Below are 19,684 nucleotides of genomic sequence, written 5' to 3' on the forward strand. Positions count from 1 at the left end.
ATCGGGTCCAGCTTACATCCAGGACATGGTCAATCCCTACATCCCAACCCGCACTCTCCGCTCTGCATCTGCAAAACTACTCGTCCCTCCCTCACTGAGAGCAAAACACTCGACTAGATCACGACTCTTTGCTGTCCTTGCGCCGAAATGGTGGAACGAGCTCTCTGAAGACACCAGGACCGCAGAGAGCCTTCACATCTTCCGCCGCAAACTAAAGACACACCTCTTCAGACTCTACCTCGACTAAAGACTAACAAATTGTAGCACTAAAATTGTACTTGTAACGACACTCATCTATAGCAAATTGTAAATTGGCTTATTTGAGGAATTTTACTTTCTTGTTTCCTGTTCTTCTGAGTTTGTACCCTCTGGTTGAATGCACTTATTGTACGTCGCTTTGGATAAAAGCGTCAGCTAAATGACATGTAATGTAAAATGTAAAAGTCTACGAGGAAAAAGACCCCACTTGTCACGTTGTCTATTCCCTCAGGGGTTTACTGTGTTTCTGCTACTTTGTGTGGGCGGACAAATCACCAAAATGGACCACACAGACGAAATTATTAAAAAGCACGAAGAATTCGCCAAAACAGACAATATCACAAAAAAACTCACAATAATCAGCAAATGATTATAAATAGACAAATTGATGAAAAAACACTAAAATAACCAAAATTTCACAAAAACAGAAAATATTATGCAAAATCCCCCAAAAATAATCAAAGACGAAATATCTTGAGAAAAGATCGACAAAACATACAAAATCGTATGCGACTGTGAATGAAGGAGACAAAATGATGAAAAAATCACAAAAACAGACAAAATGATACAAAAATAGACAAATTGATGAAAGAACAAAATCTTACCTAAACAGACAAAATGATGAAAAACTCAAAGCATTGGTTGCAAACATGTGAATTAAGAGAACTGATTCTCTGTGTGTGGCATTGAGCTAATGATGAAACCAGAGCTTGAGACATAAACTCATGTTCATGGTCTCTCATGTAAATGGAGCTCGTGCTGCTGGCGTGCGTCCATGTCGACGTTTCTCACGCCGTCTTATTCCGATCGATTCCACCGCTGCTGCTACTCACTCACAGCCTGTTTACGTGCTTTACCAAACACATGAATCAGAGCATAGACGGAGATACACATACTGTAAATGCATCGCCTAGGAGCACACACATGTGTACACACACACACACAGACACACACATGCAGTTGTTCTTGTTGCTCGGGGAGCTGATAGCTGCTATCTGTTGTAGTGAGTAAAGGCCTGCAGTCCTCTCCTCTCCCCAAGTGAGCAGAAAGGATAAACACAGTTGTGGATAAGCCTTCTCTCAAATGCTTTCTGTCCTCTGCACACACACACACACACACACACACACACACGCACACGCACACACACAGGCGCTCTCGTTGCATCCTGCTCCTCTAACACATCACCACATTGTTTGACCCCATTTGTTTCGTTCATGCGGCTCCTCTCATTCCAACACACTCCTCCCCCCCCACTCGCCCCCCCGCCTGCTGTCTCCCATCAAAGCCTGAGACACCCTTAGGTGCAGGCAAGGTCTTATTTCCTCTGTCAGTGTTTTCACGCCCAGTTGGTTGAGACGAGTTGCAGACCCGCAGCAGTTGAGGAGCGAGCTGCCGGATCTGCATAAACAATTCTCCCAGTTTGGGATCTTCAGGTTGGTTACAAAGTAACTGGAGACGTTACTTTACTTTGACTGCTCTCAGACTGTCCTTTACTTTAAGTCTTACAGGGAAAGATGAAGTGCCACTGAATGAGTTATTTAGGCAACAGTTTAAAAAACAAGTGGATTATCTAAATTATGTCTTTATTGGGGAATTACCAGTTGTCCTTTGTTAATAAAAATATTGTAGTTATTGTCGTTTTAATTTGTCTACGAATTCACAGATATTTAAACTCTTCATACTGTCATTTATGTTCCTCTTCTTATTTGTTACAAAGTAACTGATCCTCGTAGACTGTTAACATGTGAATGTACATTTTTTCGGGAGCGCGGCTCCTCCTGCGAACGCTCCGACTGGAGATGGAGGAAGGGGCCTCGGGGTCGCTGTGGACCCTCCAGGCGGACCGAGCCGCTCGGTCTGCGACCACTTCTCCAGATGTTGAGCGGTTTCCTCCAGAATGGGATTTTAATAAGAGACAGCAGTGTGGGGGGGGGGGGGGGGGGGGGGCACAGTACCTCCGATGTGAACATTATACGTTCTGATATTCACATTACACTGTTCATACATATTCACACCCACACCTGAGCGCAATAACACATGTGAGCGACTTCCTATGCAACGCACACACACACACACACACACACACACACACACACACACACACACACACACACACACTGAAACCAGACTGAGTCCCGTAGGAGCAGAGTTGAGTCCTGATGGACCAGCTTTCACAGATCTGAGCTCCATACTGATCTGCTTTCCCCTCATCACACACACACACACACACACACACACACACACACGCACGCACACACACACACACACACAGAGCTGCGAAGGCCGTTTGATCTCAGCATCGCCGATGGGACCTGGAGAAGCAGGTCTGTGGCGTAACACGAGACCGTAAGACGTGTCTGTGTGGAGAAAAAGAAACACTGAGTTTAAAACAAATTCGTCCAAACTTTCCCTCCCGAATGACGTCGGGTTCGTTCTCACTGCGGCGCATCGACACAAAGACGCCTCAACGTTCATTCGAGGCAAATGTCTCTGCGCAGCACATTTCAACCACGTTCAACTACAAACGAAGTGAAAACTGACATTAAAACGATAAACAAGAACAAAAGTTAAACGGTTAAAAGCATCACTTCACTCTCCGATCGCATTCAGTTGAAAGCACCAAGTCTGTCCTCCTGTCTGTCTCATGGCGCGTTTTCCACCGAGCGGTATGGTACGGTACGGATCGGGTCGGTACAGATCGGGTTCCACCGCCAACAGTACCTTTACTTGATAGGCGTGGTGTATTCCAGAAACTGTGCCAGGTACCCCAACAGAAGGGTACCCAAAAAGTGGTACGGTACGGTTCGGACTTTTGGTACCATTCTCAACTTTTGGCAGTGTAGACACAAATAAAAGGGTACCGACCCGACCCGTACCGTACCATACCATACCGCTCGGTGGAAACGCACCATCAGTCTCAGCTTCTTGGGAGTTGGTTCCAGATGTGGAGCAGAAGAACCGAAGCTGGTCTCCCTGTTGGTTTTGACTCTGAAAGGAGACCCGTCCCAGAGGACCTGGGGGGGTCAGACTTGTATTTTGTCCTTAAACCATTCAGTGCTTCATAAACCGCCAGCAGGGTTTTGAAGTAAACTCTTTGTTGGACTCTTGGTGAGCAATCGAGCTGCAGCGCTCTGATTGACTGACGTTTTACAGAGACCTGTGAACACACCGTTACATTGGTCCAGTCTACTGAAGATGAGAGACAAGTTCTTCCAAATCCTGTTGAGACACAAGTCCTCAATTCCTTCGGTCGATTCAAATAATTCGTAGACCTTATCGGCCCTTTGGGAAGAACGGCTGCTCCTGTGACGTCATAGAAGAAATCAGGACTTCATTCTCTTCTGTGTCGGTTCCTTTTACCCGATTTAATGTGCTACAAGATTCATGTTCTGTCAATCAGGCTCCGATCCCAAACACACACACACGGGTCAAAGGTTAAGTCTTGTTGTTTTGGTGCCAGACGTTCACACATCACAATGTGTAACTATAAAAGACACCAACAATACAGCAATGCCCCCCCCCCCCCCCCCCCCCCGTATGCTTCCTCTCGGCCAAACAACGCACCTCAGTCACAGTCACGGCCGTCATCGGATCCCGCCGGGGGGGCAGGCGTGTTACCGTGGCAACACCAGGCCAACAAGGAAAAGCCCCCGGCGCTGCCGATCTCAGCGGACCCCCCCTGGAGCGAGCTGCCCCCTGTGACGATCAAACACACACCGTGGAGGAGGTGGTGGGGGGGGAGGGGGGCGTGTTGTGCGTGCGGTTCAATCGGCGTTCTGTTTGAGCGCTTTGTCTCATTATTTTGGAGGTACGGACGCGACGGGTCCGCCGACCCCCGAGCGACGGTGGATCCGCCGTCCACAGCAGGAAACAAGCCGCCCATCACGGACTTTGAATCAATCGGCACGACGGACTCTGACTGCGAAAACAACTTTTTAATCACTTCCCAGAAATGATTCATCAGACTTGAAGGAAACACATTTTCCCCCCCGGCTCATTTTTACTGTACAAGACGTCTTTAATTAAGCCGGCTGCGCCCCGAGATGAGCCTGCTGTAGTTTGTGCGGTTGCAACACGGACGACCTGGAGAGAAGAGTGGAAGCTGCTCATCGATGGTCCACCGGACCAGCAGATGTTTGGCCGGTCCGGAGCACGTTTTGACTGGTGAGATTTGGGGAGCAGAGCCTGTAAGAAGTGAAGCAAATGGCGTTAAACTGGGGGAACCGCCCAAGGGACGCGACACACTGCGAGGTACTTTCCTTTATGCTGATGATCAAATTCATCATCATGCATCTGCTGCAGTACAATTTACGACGCAGGCGTCTGCCGGGGGGAGAAACACAAAGACATCGAAGAATCCAACACAGAAATGTTCTCCAAACAACAACAACAACAACCAACCGTCAACGCCGGAGCCAAAGTCCAATAGTTCAGCTGATTGAAGTGTTTTGGCTTCTACCAGCAGACCCCCCCCTAAACTGCTCCAACAGCAAAACTGTCACCTGCACGCTGAGAGGATAAATCAAACGCTCCTCAAGTATTCAAAATGTATTCAGCGTTTCTTTGGGCTCGGCCGCGGAGCCGTTAAATCCAAGCCGAGTCACTCGGCGGCGTCTTAATTAATGAGGCCACTCTGGAGATTTATTCTCGGCACCAATTACGGAATCTACGACTCCGGGGCGAGAATCAATCGGTGCCGCTGTTATGACATCACAAGTGACTTCGCAAGCGTCCTCAATGGCGCCACGGCATCGGTGAGGAGGACGGACGCTGACGGAGGAACGACAAAGTCGCTTCTTTGAGGTCGGCGGGAACTAGTAATGCAATCACAGCCGGCAGTATGAATCAGAAGGGAAGGATGCTCCGGGACAGACGGAACTCATCCGGCTAACGTGCCGGTTTAAGAGTTCATCGATCCACATGTTACATTAGATTATTGTCTATTAAGACAACGGAATGCAGTTTAACCAGAAGTGCAAGAGAGCAGATAAAGTGCAGAGTACATATAAATAAATGTACAGTGTGAAATAGATACGTGGAGCAGTAGATACGTTATTGTAACGACAAATTAGTGCAAACGTAGCACAGCTGAGCAAATGTGTACGGTGGCCCTGAAGTGCAAAACACAACGGCAAACATAGGAACGCACAACGGCATTAACTTCTTACGGAAAGGGGAGGGCCTTATAGCAGGAAGCAGAGGACGGACCCCTCTGATTGGACAGACGGACTGTCTGTCTTTTAACCCTCTTAATCCCAAGCTTTTCGCCGGCGACGGAAAGTGACACGGAGGATTGAAATGACCGCGACTCCTTTAACTATCTGCACAATCGGATTGTGAAAGCTGAGAAACGCCGCTTTCTAGATATTCTGTCAATCAATAAATCAGAGGCGGGACTGAGAGTCTGGGATGAGGGGTCACGGAGAGATGACGATGTTTTACGAGTGTCTTAAAAGTGTCCTACTAGTGTTTCACCGTTGTTTTACCGCCGTTTTGTTGTTCAATTATATTTAGGTGTAAATAAAAAGGGGTGGGGGTGGGTGAGGGGGGGGGGGGGTGCGCGCCACCTTTGACTTTCCTGAAGTCTACAACGAGCTCCTTGGTCTTCTCGGTGTTGAGTGCCTGGTGGTTGTTGGTGCTGGACCTCGTTCCTGCAGGCCGACTCACCGCTGTCTGTTGGTCTGTTGGTTCAGTCCAGGATCCAGTTCCTGAGGGAGGCGTGTCCCCAGTGAATAGGACTCCTATATGACCTTTGCTGAGCAGCACAAACAATGCATCCGTCTACGCTACACGACGGATTGACGCCTGGAGAGAACGTTTCCTCCTCGCTCTCCACGTGCAACGTGATCTCCAAAACCTGTTTGTAAAAACGTGTACGAAAATACTTGGACATACAAATTCGTATCAAGACATAGGAACTGGCGGTGGTTAACCGCGCCCCCTGAGTCAACAACATGTTTTTGAGGGGGTCAGTATTCTATTCTTACAAGTTAACATTGATTTCTCGTTAAAAACGCAATCATTACACGTTTGTTTTACATCGTCATGTCCCACGTCATCAGTTGCAGTCCGTATTTATTTTGTGTGTATCACTACGAATTTGTATGTTCAGGAAGAACAGGTGTTGGAGATCAGGCCGCCGCGTGGAGCCGACTGGAGGAGGGGAGATACGAGCGACCTGCTGCGAATCACGAGGAGACGTCAGAGAGTTGATGACTTACCTGACAGACCTTCAGCACTATTGTAGAACACACACACACACACACACACACACACGTTGCAGCGAATGTTGACGTCGTTTCCAAAATGTGCCCTTTAGCAGAGCTGCGGCGTGAATGAGAAGCTCTGCGCTTTTACGGCATTGCGGCTTTTGAAAAGAAAAGAAACGGGAAAACCGAAACGGCAGAGCAGCGAGCCGCGTGCACGTGGACTCGTGCACGCGGCTCGGCGAGGGAGACCCTGGACTGCAGAACCGTCTCTGCTGCTTAGGATGCTTCCCGCATGGACGTGAGCATGAGCCACGGATTCAGCAATAATGTCCTAGTGGCAATCAGACTGAAACGCCGCAGAGGCCACAAATCACCCAGATATGGAATATTTATAACACAGCCCGTAAACTCAAGCGGGACGGGAAAGGTTCTGAAAACTGAACCCGGCGCGCGGCCGTCCGGGGGGAATGATTGTGATAACAAAGTCGTCTTTTTTTTTGTTACTTATCGAGTGGAAATGCAGCAAACATACGCTGGTTCTGTCCTTTGGACCGTGAGGACGTGCAGCTTTGTGTTTTATGTGATCCGTGGCTCCACGTCTGCGCGCTTCAGCAGGAGGAGCAGAAAGGCCTCGCGGCCGCGTCCGCCGGGCCGACGTGACTGAGTTCGTCCAGACGAGGCGGACGTGGTTGTGCAGGACGCGTCCTGCAGGAAACGCCGCGATTGGGTGCGTTTCCCACCGTAAAGCACGCAGCGCTGTGATTGGCTGCATCCAAAGCCGCGCGCCCGTCATCTTCTCCCCTCGTCTCGTGATGCTTCTTCCTCCCTTAAAGCTCCGGCACGGAGCCAAAGCCAACGTGTTTTTATTCGTGCTTTTAGCAGCGAGAATCGATTCATTCAGAGAGGAGATTTAAAAGAAAAGAAACAGCATCGTCCTTCTAACAACCTTCAATCAGTTAGAGGCTCTATTCAAATGAAACACAGCTAATGAGGCCACACACACACACACGCACGCACACACACACACACACACACACACGCACACACACACGCACACACACGCACGTAGCCAAAGGAAACCAGTCGGAGACGTTCTGGTAGTCGGTTGAAGTCGTCCATCATGCCGGGTGACCAAAAACAAACAGCCAATCCGAGCGGCGGGTTTGAGGCTGCTCTGCTGCTCCGGCGTCGCCTTCACCGAGTTACGGCGCCGTGAAAAACCGGCGGGACGCTTTGAGAGCATCCTACTCCCCCTCGGCAAATCGGGGACGAGTCGTAGTCAGAGAGTCGTAGTACAGACGGCCCCCCGGCCTCCTGCTTCCTGCTGCCCACCAACAGCCTCTTGACTGCTGCTGACGAATACGCGTGTCCCCAATTAATAAAAGTAAATGACCTTCCTTCCATGTCGTCTTCTTGCTGAGCAACACAAAAAACGCATCCGTCCACACGACGGATTGCGTTTCCTTTTCACTATTCCTCGAGCTGCCATGAAGCCGGGCGGCTGAAATGCTTCATGCGTACCGATCATTAAAATACATCCAGCTTCATCTTCCTGCCTCACTGCGAACTGCTGATCAATTAGATCAATTAGATCTCTCTGCCTGCTCAGATTGATGCAACGTTTTTTGAGCTATGAATATAAATATAAATATTCACTTTAAATTGTCTCTATTAAAGCGCTCAGACACACACACACACACACACACACACAGACAACAGAAGCAGGGTGAAGCACAGATCGGCGGCTCACTAAGTTTGTGTGTTTGTGTTTGTGTGCGTCGTGCACGTCTCGGGAGTCTCTCGTGTGCGTCGTGCACGTCTCGGGAGTCTCTCGTGTGCGTCGTGCACGTCTTCATGAGTCTCTTGTGTGATTCTCGGTAGATATTTCTTGCATTAGAGATGTTACAAAGTATCGTATGTTTCACTTCTTTTTTTTCCGGTTAAATATAATTTCTGTCTCGCGGAGCTTCACCGTCCTTTGATGTCTTCACAGCTGCATAATCTTTTTATTTCTCTCTTGTTCATCACATGAAACACGTTTTCATGGATTACCTTTTTCTGCATCTTTTTAAAGCACATTAAAGGCATCTTGCAGTGGCCATCGTGTTTTTTCTGCAAGAAGTGGACAGGAAGTGACCATATTTGAACTGAGCGAAGCGTCTTTGGTAGACCTGTCAATCACTGCATAGGCCCGCCCTAAAGCATCCATTCAATGTTTATTTTATTTCCCTTTGTGCTGTAGATACATCGTGTATTCATATGCAAAAAAACAGATAGAATATAGAAATAGATCATTTGCTGTTGACGAGGTGTTGATTGAATCAATAGTTCAATCACACCAGCTGGTCATGCAGTGTGATGATGATTATTATCAGGAAGCAGAGAGGACGAGGCGGTTTACTGTAGTAAGACACTTAGACCACGAGGCAGCGGTTCTAAACTACATTTACAACCACAAGCAAATAAAACTTCATCTAAACCTCAAATACTGCAGTGCGTGTGTGTGTGTGTTTTAACAGTCTTGCGGGGACATTAATCTGTTCACACATTCACATTGTGGGGACTCACCTTCTTGACAGGGACGTCCCCACAACGTGACCTATTACACATTATGGTGAAGTTTTTTTAGGGTTTGTCTCCACGAAATTAATTCAAGTCAATGGCAGGTCTCCGAAAGTCGTGCTGGGTGGGATTACATGTAAATATGAAGTTAGAGGTCTGGGGACTTTGGTGTTTGTGTCTTTAATAGTGTGTGTGTGTGTGTGTGTGTGTGTGTGTGTGTGTGTGTGTGTGTGTGTTCTGGGATGTTGTGTTTCTGGGAGAGAAGAACTTTATCTGAAACACCACATGTGTCAGGGACGCGTGGAAAGGCAGGACTCAAACGCAGAGTTCAAAGCAAAAAGACTTTAATAGTCAAAATCCAAAAAGCAAAAGGCCAACGGGCAAAAACAGACAGGAACAGGGGGCAAAAAGACAGGCCGGGACGAGGGACATCCAGGACGATAGACAATGACGCGACCAGTGACACACGGCTTAAATACACCAGGGAGGTGCAGGTGATTGGACACAGGTGGAAACAATCAGACAATCGCAGGGGACGACAGGACAAGGCAGGAGGTGAAGTTACCCGGGGACACGAGTGGCAGAAAACTACAAAATAAGACAGGACGTAAACCACACCGTGACAACATGGTCTTTTCTCTCCCGTCTCTCACTGTCAAAGCTGCCATGACCAGGGGCACAGAGGAAGAGACGCATTCACGTCCCCGGCACAGACACACAATAAACAATGTTTTTACAAAACAACTATCGGGAATTGGAACCGTTTCTTAATCTAGAAACATCATTTAATATTTACTCCAACGTCTAACCACAATTATTACGCCCAAATGAATTGACAATGACAATAATGGCGACCTCCTGGAGACAGTCAAATTAATTTGTTATTTGTCCTCCTGCCGGCAACGCTGAAGATGAAAAGAGGGAGAGAACTAAAGACATAAAGAAAGTACAATAGAAGAAAACGTCCCCAAAAGCAGCAGGAAGGTGTTCTGCAGGTAAAAGCTGAAAAGGTTCGTCAGCACGAATGCGGCACGAAGGCGCCGTGAAACCAAACCAATTGCAGAGAAATGAAAAGGAAATAAAGGAAATAAAATTCAGATGAAACGGTCTGAATTATATAAGTGAAAGTGAACAGTGTGCGGCGGCGATGTCGTGCACGAGTGTGTGTCAGCGGCCTTAATGAGGCGGTACCTCACTGGAGGGAGGAGGCCGATGCCTCTTTATTAAACGGGAGGGCCGAGGGAGAGAAAGGGGGGGAGGGAAGAGAAGAAGGGGGGAGGCAGAGAGAGGATAGAGCACTTTGTCTCAAGTATCCTCAGAACTTTTATTTCCTCCACGTGATCTGAGGCGCTTCAGCTTCTACTCTTCCAGTCGACGTTTGAGAAATAATGTCCCTTAATAAGTGAAAGTTCAGTTCAATGATGGAGGAGCAAACGCTGACTGAAGACTGAGAGACGGGGGACAGACACTATAAACCAGATCTCTTAACGAGCCGTCTTTTTTTTAACGATCCGTCTCTTAACGAGTCTTCTCTGGACAGAAAGACGACCAAACGTCTCACAGATCATTCCAGTTGATGTCTCTCGGTTCTCCATCCGTCGCTTTTCGTCTCCTCGTCGTTCGTCTCCGTCTGTCGTCTCCACTCGTCTGTCTTCTGTGTTTTCATTTTTATTAGAGGTTTTGAGTCTGTGGGCGACTCTGATTGCTTCAGCACATGTGAGACTTCTATAAATCTGTCATCTGAAGCCGACACACACACACACACACACACACACACACACACACACACACACACACACACACACACACACACTCCAAAGGTAACCACATATCCCCAAAGGAAGAGGGAGGCGAAGGGGTCTGTTTGTGTAACTCTCCAAAGGTGCTTTAGAAAAAGTGTCGGGTTTTCACAATAAAAGGTTAGAAGGGTCAAACTTGTCGATCTCACTGGGTCCTTGTAGCTGAGCGCTGGTGACGTGAGACCACAGACACACACACACACAGACACACACATCCAGCGCACACAGACCAGACCAGGCGTTTGGAAGCCGGTCATTTAAACGAAAAGATGATATTTCACGTCCTCGGATGCCTCGCGGTGATTTATCCCTTCGTGGCGACAATCTGCAAAACGCACAGCTGTTCTCTGGGTAAACAAAGTTGTTTTCAAAATGACAAACCCGACGCCGTTCCCCACAAAAGTCCCCAAACTGTAAATCTGTCACAAACGGTGAGAGACATCCAGGAGCTGGTTTCCCGGTGACGGATGTTCGCTGCACCGCCTGCAGCATTAAATGAAAAACACAATAAGGACAATAAGTTTGAGTCGAGTGTCGTTCTGTGGTCCTGATGTCGCACAGACCGATGGATGACTTTAGCATCCCTTTTTGGTTAAGAGGCCCGCAGTCCTTCTGTTGCTCCCTTATACTTTTTGGGGGGAATTTTGTGCGTTATAATCTACTTTGTGCGTCTTCACCTTCGGTAAAGGTGTTACTGGGGAGCGCTTCATTCCCGTCTTTGATTAGAGGACAGTCTTCCGTCCAACTGTCCTGCTAACAGTTTGTTTGGATCAGCGTGGCACAAACTCCCCTGAAGCTCCCTCTACCTGTGTGTGTGTGTGTGTGTGTGTGTGTGTGTGTGTGTGTGTCGATCACAGAGTCCAGGACGCAGTGTAGCGTAAAGCCACCGCTTCAAACCGCACTTAATCACACACTGCAGCGCCGAGTAAATAACTAATCACACGCACAGGGCCGCATGAATGCTGATGCACGCACTAATGTGTTTATCATGGGACCACACACGCACACACACACACACACACACTGGAAACAGCACAGTCACAAACGAGTAAAAACGTGCACACACACAGACCCGTTCTGACACATGTCTCTCAGAAATGGATGGGAAATTCCATCATTTTCCACTTTGTGTAACGGTCAGCCCAGTCAAATACACACACCTACACACACGCACACACACCTACACACAAACACACCACTGTTTGTGATCCATCTCAATGACACGCCTCAACAGATTCAATCAGAGGGGAGCGTTTGTTTTTTTCCTATCTGTTTTGTTTTCCTATTCTCTCTCTCACACACACACACACACACACATGCGCGCGCACACACACACACACACACACAGACACACACACACGCACAGACACACACACACACACACACACACAGACACACACACACACACACACACACACACACACACACACAGACACGCACACACACTACAGATGTGTGGCTGATATCATGTGTGCGTCTCTGTTTGTCTCAGCAACACGAGGGCGATTTGTGGATGAAAACAGGCAAACGGTTTTGATGATGTCATTATCCACCCGACGTCTTCCTCGTTTTGTCATAAAAGCGACGCTTTAAGTCAGCCGGTTAAATTCAAACCAAACCAATTGGTTTAATTTGGGTCGTCCTTCCTGACCCCCCCCGCACAAGCCCCCCGACCTCCCACTGGATACAATCCAGCCTCGTGCGCAGGTTGATCCGCCATTCTGTCTGTTTTCATGACAGTTGATGTAGATAATGTCCACAACCCACCTCCTCCCCCACCTCCTCCCCCACCTCCTCCCCCCCTAGAGGCACAAACCCCACAGGTGGGGTCCCAGAAACGTGGCGGAGGAGCCGCTGATTAAAAAATAAGAAAATCCCATTCATGCGCCGGCTTCTCGCATTCCGGGGGCCGATTCGACGAGGCTCGATTCAATCCCCCCCCCCCCCCCCCCCCCCAAAACTGCAGAATGTCACCGGAGGCGCTGACGGCGAGAGGAAAAGTCTAAATCCATCTGCTGGCGCGGCAGATGTTAAAAGCTAAATTAAGATGTCCCACCTCGTTTCCTGCTGCTCCCCAACTCCACTGCCCGGATCAATTTGTGTGTGTGTGTGTGTGTGTGTGTGTGTGTGTGTCCCAGGCAGCGCTTTGACAGCATCCCACTTTTTATCATTTCGTCCAATCCTCTTTCTAAGTGTCCCCCAGTGGACGAGCAGTCTGTCTTTAGGTCAGGTCGACGAAAACAAAAGGAAACACAAACGAGCCACGACTTCTGTCAACCAAACTCTGAAGAAGATCTGTAGATTTTATTTGCGGTTAGTGAGTGATTGTTTTTACTATATACGTATCTGTATTTTCTTTTATTTTTGTGAGAAGAAAGGAGGCGTCATCCTCCGGGTCTGAAAGTGAAGCCAATCGGTTGAGGTTTCCCTGCTGCGTTCACTCCAAAAGCAAAGCGAGTAGATTCCAATTTCAGCTTTTGGAGAAGTCGGGGAAATTCAAGCTGTGTGCGGAAACGGATGATTCAAACTCAAAGAGCAGAAATGGTGGTTATTTATTTCCGTGGTGGAGAGCGGAAATTATTATAACTGTCTTTACGAACGGAGATAAGCCACGCCCCCTTTCAGGAGCTAAGCAGGACCGTGACTTAACTACAACTAGTTGGCCGAATAAGGCGAGGGGAAAATTTGCGTCGCTTTTGAGGTGAATGCAGCATTAAACTTGCATTCTATCGAGTGACCAGCAGGGGGCGACTCCTCTGCTCCCATAGACGTCTATGAGGAAATGACTCTACTTCTCTGTAGTGACCAGCAGGGGGCGACTCCTCTTCTCCCATAGACGTCTATGAGGAAATGACTCTACTTCTCTGTAGTGACCAGCAGGGGGCGACTCCTCTGCTCCCATAGACGTCTATGAGGAAATGACTCTACTTCTCTGTAGTGACCAGCAGGGGGCGACTCCTCTTCTCCCATAGACGTCTATGAGGAAATGACTCTACTTCTCTGTAGTGACCAGCAGGGGGCGACTCCTCTGCTCCCATAGACGTCTATGAGGAAATGACTCTACTTCTCTGTAGTGACCAGCAGGGGGCGACTCCTCTGCTCCCATAGACGTCTATGAGGAAATGACTCTACTTCTCTGTAGTGACCAGCAGGGGGCGACTCCTCTTCTCCCATAGACGTCTATGAGGAAATGACTCTACTTCTCTGTAGTGACCAGCAGGGGGCGACTCCTCTGCTCCCATAGACGTCTATGAGGAAATGACTCTACTTCTCTGTAGTGACCAGCAGGGGGCGACTCCTCTGCTCCCATAGACGTCTATGAGGAAATTACTCTACTTCGCTGTAGTGACCAGCAGGGGGCGACTCCTCTGCTCCCATAGACGTCTATGAGGAAATGACTCTACTTCTCTGTAGTGACCAGCAGGGGGCGACTCCTCTGCTCCCATAGACGTCTATGAGGAAATGACTCTACTTCTCTGTAGTGACCAGCAGGGGGCGACTCCTCTGCTCCCATAGACGTCTATGAGGAAATTACTCTACTTCTCTGTAGTGACCAGCAGGGGGCGACTCCTCTGCTCCCATAGACGTCTATGAGGAAATGACTCTACTTCTCTGTAGTGACCAGCAGGGGGCGACTCCTCTGCTCCCATAGACGTCTATGAGGAAATGACTCTACTTCTCTGTAGTGACCAGCAGGGGGCGACTCCTCTGCTCCCATAGACGTCTATGAGGAAATGACTCTTCTTCTCTGTAGTGACCAGCAGGGGGCGACTCCTCTGCTCCCATAGACGTCTATGAGGAAATGACTCTACTTCTCTCTGGATTTATTCCCTCAGTAAACATTGTAAACATGAGTTTATGGTCTCAGTCTCTAGTTTCAAGTCTTCTTCAATACAGCGTGATGTTCATTTAGTGACTGATGGTCCATTTGAAGTCAAACAGACCTTGAAGCAGGGGACGCTTTAGGGCGGGGCTACACACTGATTGACAGGTCTCTATCAGAAACGTATATTGCGTCATTCAGTTTTGAAGAGTAACTTCTACAACTACAAACCATTGGATGATATTTGCTGATCTCTAAAAAAGAGAAAGCAAAAGGTTCATCCGATAAACATGAAACCAGAAAAACTTTCTCTTATTGGAGCGTCCACAGAAATCCACTCAGATAAAATCAATATCTTTTATTGGCTGCTTCCAGAAAACAAGAGGTGTTTATGGGCTGTCTGGAAGAAACACAGTCAGAAGGAAATTACCAAAACAAGTCTTGATGAGAAAACCGGAACGAGAGCAATGAATCAAGTTCTGGATTCCAGATTAATCCGACAAAACTCCTTTGGCTGTTAAAACTTATTTCGTGGTAAAATGCCAGTCGGACATCCTGGTACTTTCTGTCGTATTATTTATGTGTGGGGATAAAAAAGTCCTAACGCACTTCAACGATTCCGGCGTAGGAAGCTCCGCCCGTCTTCTGTTTGACCCCGTCTCCGCGGCGCTGCAAACCCCTCGTTGAACTTCTAACGGCGCATTCACTAATTAACACGACTTTCAACGCCTTCGACCCGATTAATCTCACACACACACACACACACACACACACACAATGATCATTTAAATAACGGCACTTTCTCTCGCAATTAGCCTGCGTGACATTTTGTTTCTGTGTTTACTGGATGCACCAGCAGCCCAGTGTGCGTGTGTGTGTGTGTGTGTGTGTGTGTGTGTGTGTGTGTTAAATGAACCCCTCGAGCCTGCTTGGGCGAAGGTAACACTCCATTACTCGTCCATTTCCTCTGCATGGTTGGCCTGTGCATTTTCACCCGCCGCGTAATGCACTAATTACGCTGTAAACACACACAAAGACAAACACTCCGTTTAGCTCGCCAATGTCGCTCCAGCCGCCGTCTTCATCCTCTTCTTCTGCATCCTCTTCTTCTGCATCCTCTTCTTCTTCATCCCTTTGTTTGTTCCCTCAGTCACAAAAAAAAAGAGGCAGGACCAGATTCAGCCGGGCTCAAAGGGGGGGAGTGGGTGGAGGATGAGGAGGGTGGAGGGACAATTTCCTCTTCATCGGTGAATGGATGTGATTACATCTCTGGGGGGCTGACGAGGTTTGTTGTTTCTTTGTTCTTTGCTTTTGGGTCACTGCTTTGATTGCTGAGGATGCCGAGCTCGCTCTTCCTTAATATGCTAAAAGCAGAAAGACGAGGAACATTGGACACAATGGCACAGCTGTGTGGTCGCGTCCCGCTGAGGCCATGATTCAATTCGGCGGCGTTCCCGGGAGACAACGGCAGGTTGGGTGAAGCTCGTCTTTCTGTGGAACAAAAGCTGTCACAGTTTACTGCAGGTTAGAAGTTCATGCACTGATGTAGGAAAAGGCATCACACGGTTATATTTGTGATGATTGGGGAAGTCCGTGTTTCCCGCTGGAAGACGAGAGAGAGAGAACCTTGGTGGATAAAAATGTTGTAGATTTAAAATACGAAAGCAGAAAATTAGGAAGGAAGAACTCGCAGCAATAGTTTTATCATACATTACATTACATTACACGTAATTTAGCGGACGCTTTTATCCAAAGCGACGTATAATAAGTACATTCAACCATAGGATACAAACTCAGGAGAACAAGAAACAAGAAAGTAAAATTCCTCAAATAAGCCAATTTACAATTTGCTATAGATGAGTGACGTTACAAGTACAATTTAAGTGCTACAATTTGTTAGTCTTTAGTCGAGGTAGAGTCTGAAGAGGTGTGTCTTTAGTTTGCGGCGGAAGATGTGAAGGCTCTCTGTGGTCCTGGTGTCTTCAGAGAGCTCGTTCCACCATTTCGGCGCAAGGACAGCAAAGAGTCGAGATCTAGTCGAGTGTTTTGCTCTCAGTGAGGGAGGAACAAGCAGTTTATCAGATGCAGAGCGGAGAGTGCGGGTTGGGATGTAGGGTTTGACCATGTCCTGGATGTAAGCTGGACCCGATCCATTCACAGCATGGTACGTGAGCACCAGTGTTTTGAACTGGATGCGGGCGGCCACCGGTAGCCAGTGAAGAGAGCGGAGGAGTGGAGTAGTGTGGGAGAATTTCGGAAGGTTGAAGACCAGTCGAGCTGCTGCATTCTGGATGAGCAGCAGAGGTCGAATGGCGGTGGCAGGGAGACCAGCCAGGAGGGAGTTGCAGTAGTCCAGGCGGGAGATGACAAGAGCCTGAATCAGTACCTGCGCTGCCTTCTGAGTGAGAAGGGGACGTATTCTCCTGATGTTGTAGAGCGAGTATCTACAGGATCGCGTTGTCGCGGCGATGTTGGGAGTCAGGGAGAGTTGGCTGTCGAGTGTGACGCCGAGGTTCTTAGCGGTCAAAGTGGGCGTTAGCACGGAGTTTCCATAGTTGACTGCCAGGTCCTGGGTAAGTGAATCTTTTCCGGCAAAGAGAAGTAGTTCAGTCTTGTCGGGGTTGATTTTCAGATGGTGGGCGGACATCCACTGAGAGATGTCAGTTAGACAGGCAGAGATCCGAGCCGCCACCTGGGTGTCCGAGTGAGGGAAGGAGAGAATTAGTTGGGTGTCATTGGCATAGCTGTGGTAAGAGAAGCCATGCGAGCGAATGACAGCGCCAAGAGAGTTGGTGTAAAGCGAAAACAGGAGGGGACCCAGGACAGAACCCTGAGGAACTCCATACAATGATGTACTGGCAAAAAAGGCAATAATAATTCAGCTGCAGACCGGATCCCGTGTACTTCCTGCAGGGAAGCACCGAGGGGTTCAGTAAAGCCAATTGCAGGAAAATCCCAACGAGGGGTCCAACGAGGGGCCCAACGAGGGGGCCAATGAGGTGCACAACGAGGGGGCCCAACGAGTGGCCCAACAAGGGGTTCAACGAGGTGCACAACGAGGGGCCCAACGAGGGGCCCAACGAGGGGCCCAACGAGATGCACAACAAGGGGCCCAACGAGGGGGCCAATGAGGTGCACAACGAGGGGGCCCAACGAGTGGCCCAACGGGGGGCCCAACAAGGGGTTCAACGAGGGACCCAACGAGGTGGCCGAATGAGGTGCACAATGAGGGGCCCAACGAGGGGTCCAACGAGGTGCACAACGAGGGGCCCAACGAGGGGCCCAACGAGTATTTCATGACATGCTTCATGTATTTTTTGTCATTGATCATTTTGGAGGCTTGTAATTCAATAGTTTGTTGGTTAATTTGAATGAAATTCAGAAGTTTCAGAAAAATATGGTGAAATCCTTAGTTTGTGGGAAATGTCGTGATTTGGGTGAAAATAAGAGCATTAGATGCTGGTTGTATGTTTGAAGCGTAACCCTCCCACTCTTTGTTTGCTTCTCTGTCGTTACACTTTTTTTCTGTAAGTGGAAGTATTTCTACAAATTGTGCATCATTTCATATTTTTGTAGTTAAATGAACACTGGAAGAGACAAATAAATGCAGTCAAGGGCTTCTAAATCTCCAAAATCAGGGTATCATTTGTTTAGTCGTTTACATAACGCAACAAAAAAATCAATACAGTGAAGGTTTTTAACGTCAAATAAAAACACGAAGCTCAACGCGGGATCAGTGCAAATCTGGAGAAAAATAATTTTGGGGGTTGTAAAAGGAGCTCGTTGGAAACAAGGAACGCACCGGGGACAACAGATGTCACAAAGAGCGTGACGAAGAGGAGGGCCGCCGCCGCGGCTTTGCCAACTCAAACACACACACACACCACATGGCGTGTTTACACAGCCGGCTGCAGTACGTGGGACCAATGCAAAACCTGACCCGGGTACACATGTGGTCTACATATATTTCCAACATGCATATACATGCATATATATATATATATATATATATATATACAACATCCATATACATGCATATATGCATATATATATATATATATATACAACATCCATATACATGCATATATGCATATATATATATATATGCATGTATATGGATGTTGTCCAATGTTATGTCTCTATTTGATCATGTGACCAGACAAATTCTTTGAATATATACAGAACGAATTAATATCACTAAACTCTATGAGCCCCTAAGCCAATTCCAATTAGTCTCCTCTAAACCAGGTGTTATTTTTTGCTCGCTCTCATCAGCGCAGTTCACCAAACGCAAATCTAGGGACCTCGTCTCTGAAGACCTTCAACGATTCTTCCAGGTTTGCAGGTTTTTTTTCCAAAGCTCCTCTCCAATTCAATCCCGTTATTCAAACAAGTGGTGAGATGTTGAGCTTCGGGTTTAAACAGCTTATCGGGTTTCCTGCTCGGACACAACACAGCGAGACGGAAGCTTCTGCAAAGTGAAATCTGCGTTCAGAAGAAATGGTTACATTCGTTACTTAATAGATACGTGGAAGCCTGCAACATCTTCCTCATCATCGATTCCAAATGCCAGAGGTCACGACTACGTGACACGTTCTCTAATGGTAACGAGAGGGCGGCTTGAAGGTCCCGCCCCACACACGCGCCCCAGCCAATCACGAACTTCGTCTCACAGCTTTGATGGATGTGTGTACATGGATGTGTGTGTGGGCATGAATGTAAAAAGCTGTGTGTTAAAAATGCAATGTAAGTCGCTTTGGATAAAAGCGTCAGCTAAATGACCTGTAATGTGTTAAAGTGATTAACAAGCATCTGATTAAGAATTAATAACTCAAGTTGTACAAGATAAAACCGAACAGAAAGTCGGCCTCTTTGTTTCTTTGGCCTCGTCTTGCAACGCCGTGTTCATCCCGCCAGCGCAATGAATTGTGGGTAATTCTCTTGGGACTCACGGAAGTGGTTCATCAAGACAAATGTCAGCGTCGTTCAGAGACGGACCTGAAAAACTTTCCCTCCTTTCAACCTGAACTAAT

The sequence above is a fragment of the Gasterosteus aculeatus genome, chromosome 1 (genome assembly GCF_964276395.1).
Source record: "Gasterosteus aculeatus chromosome 1, fGasAcu3.hap1.1, whole genome shotgun sequence".
Taxonomy (NCBI): domain Eukaryota; kingdom Metazoa; phylum Chordata; class Actinopteri; order Perciformes; family Gasterosteidae; genus Gasterosteus; species Gasterosteus aculeatus.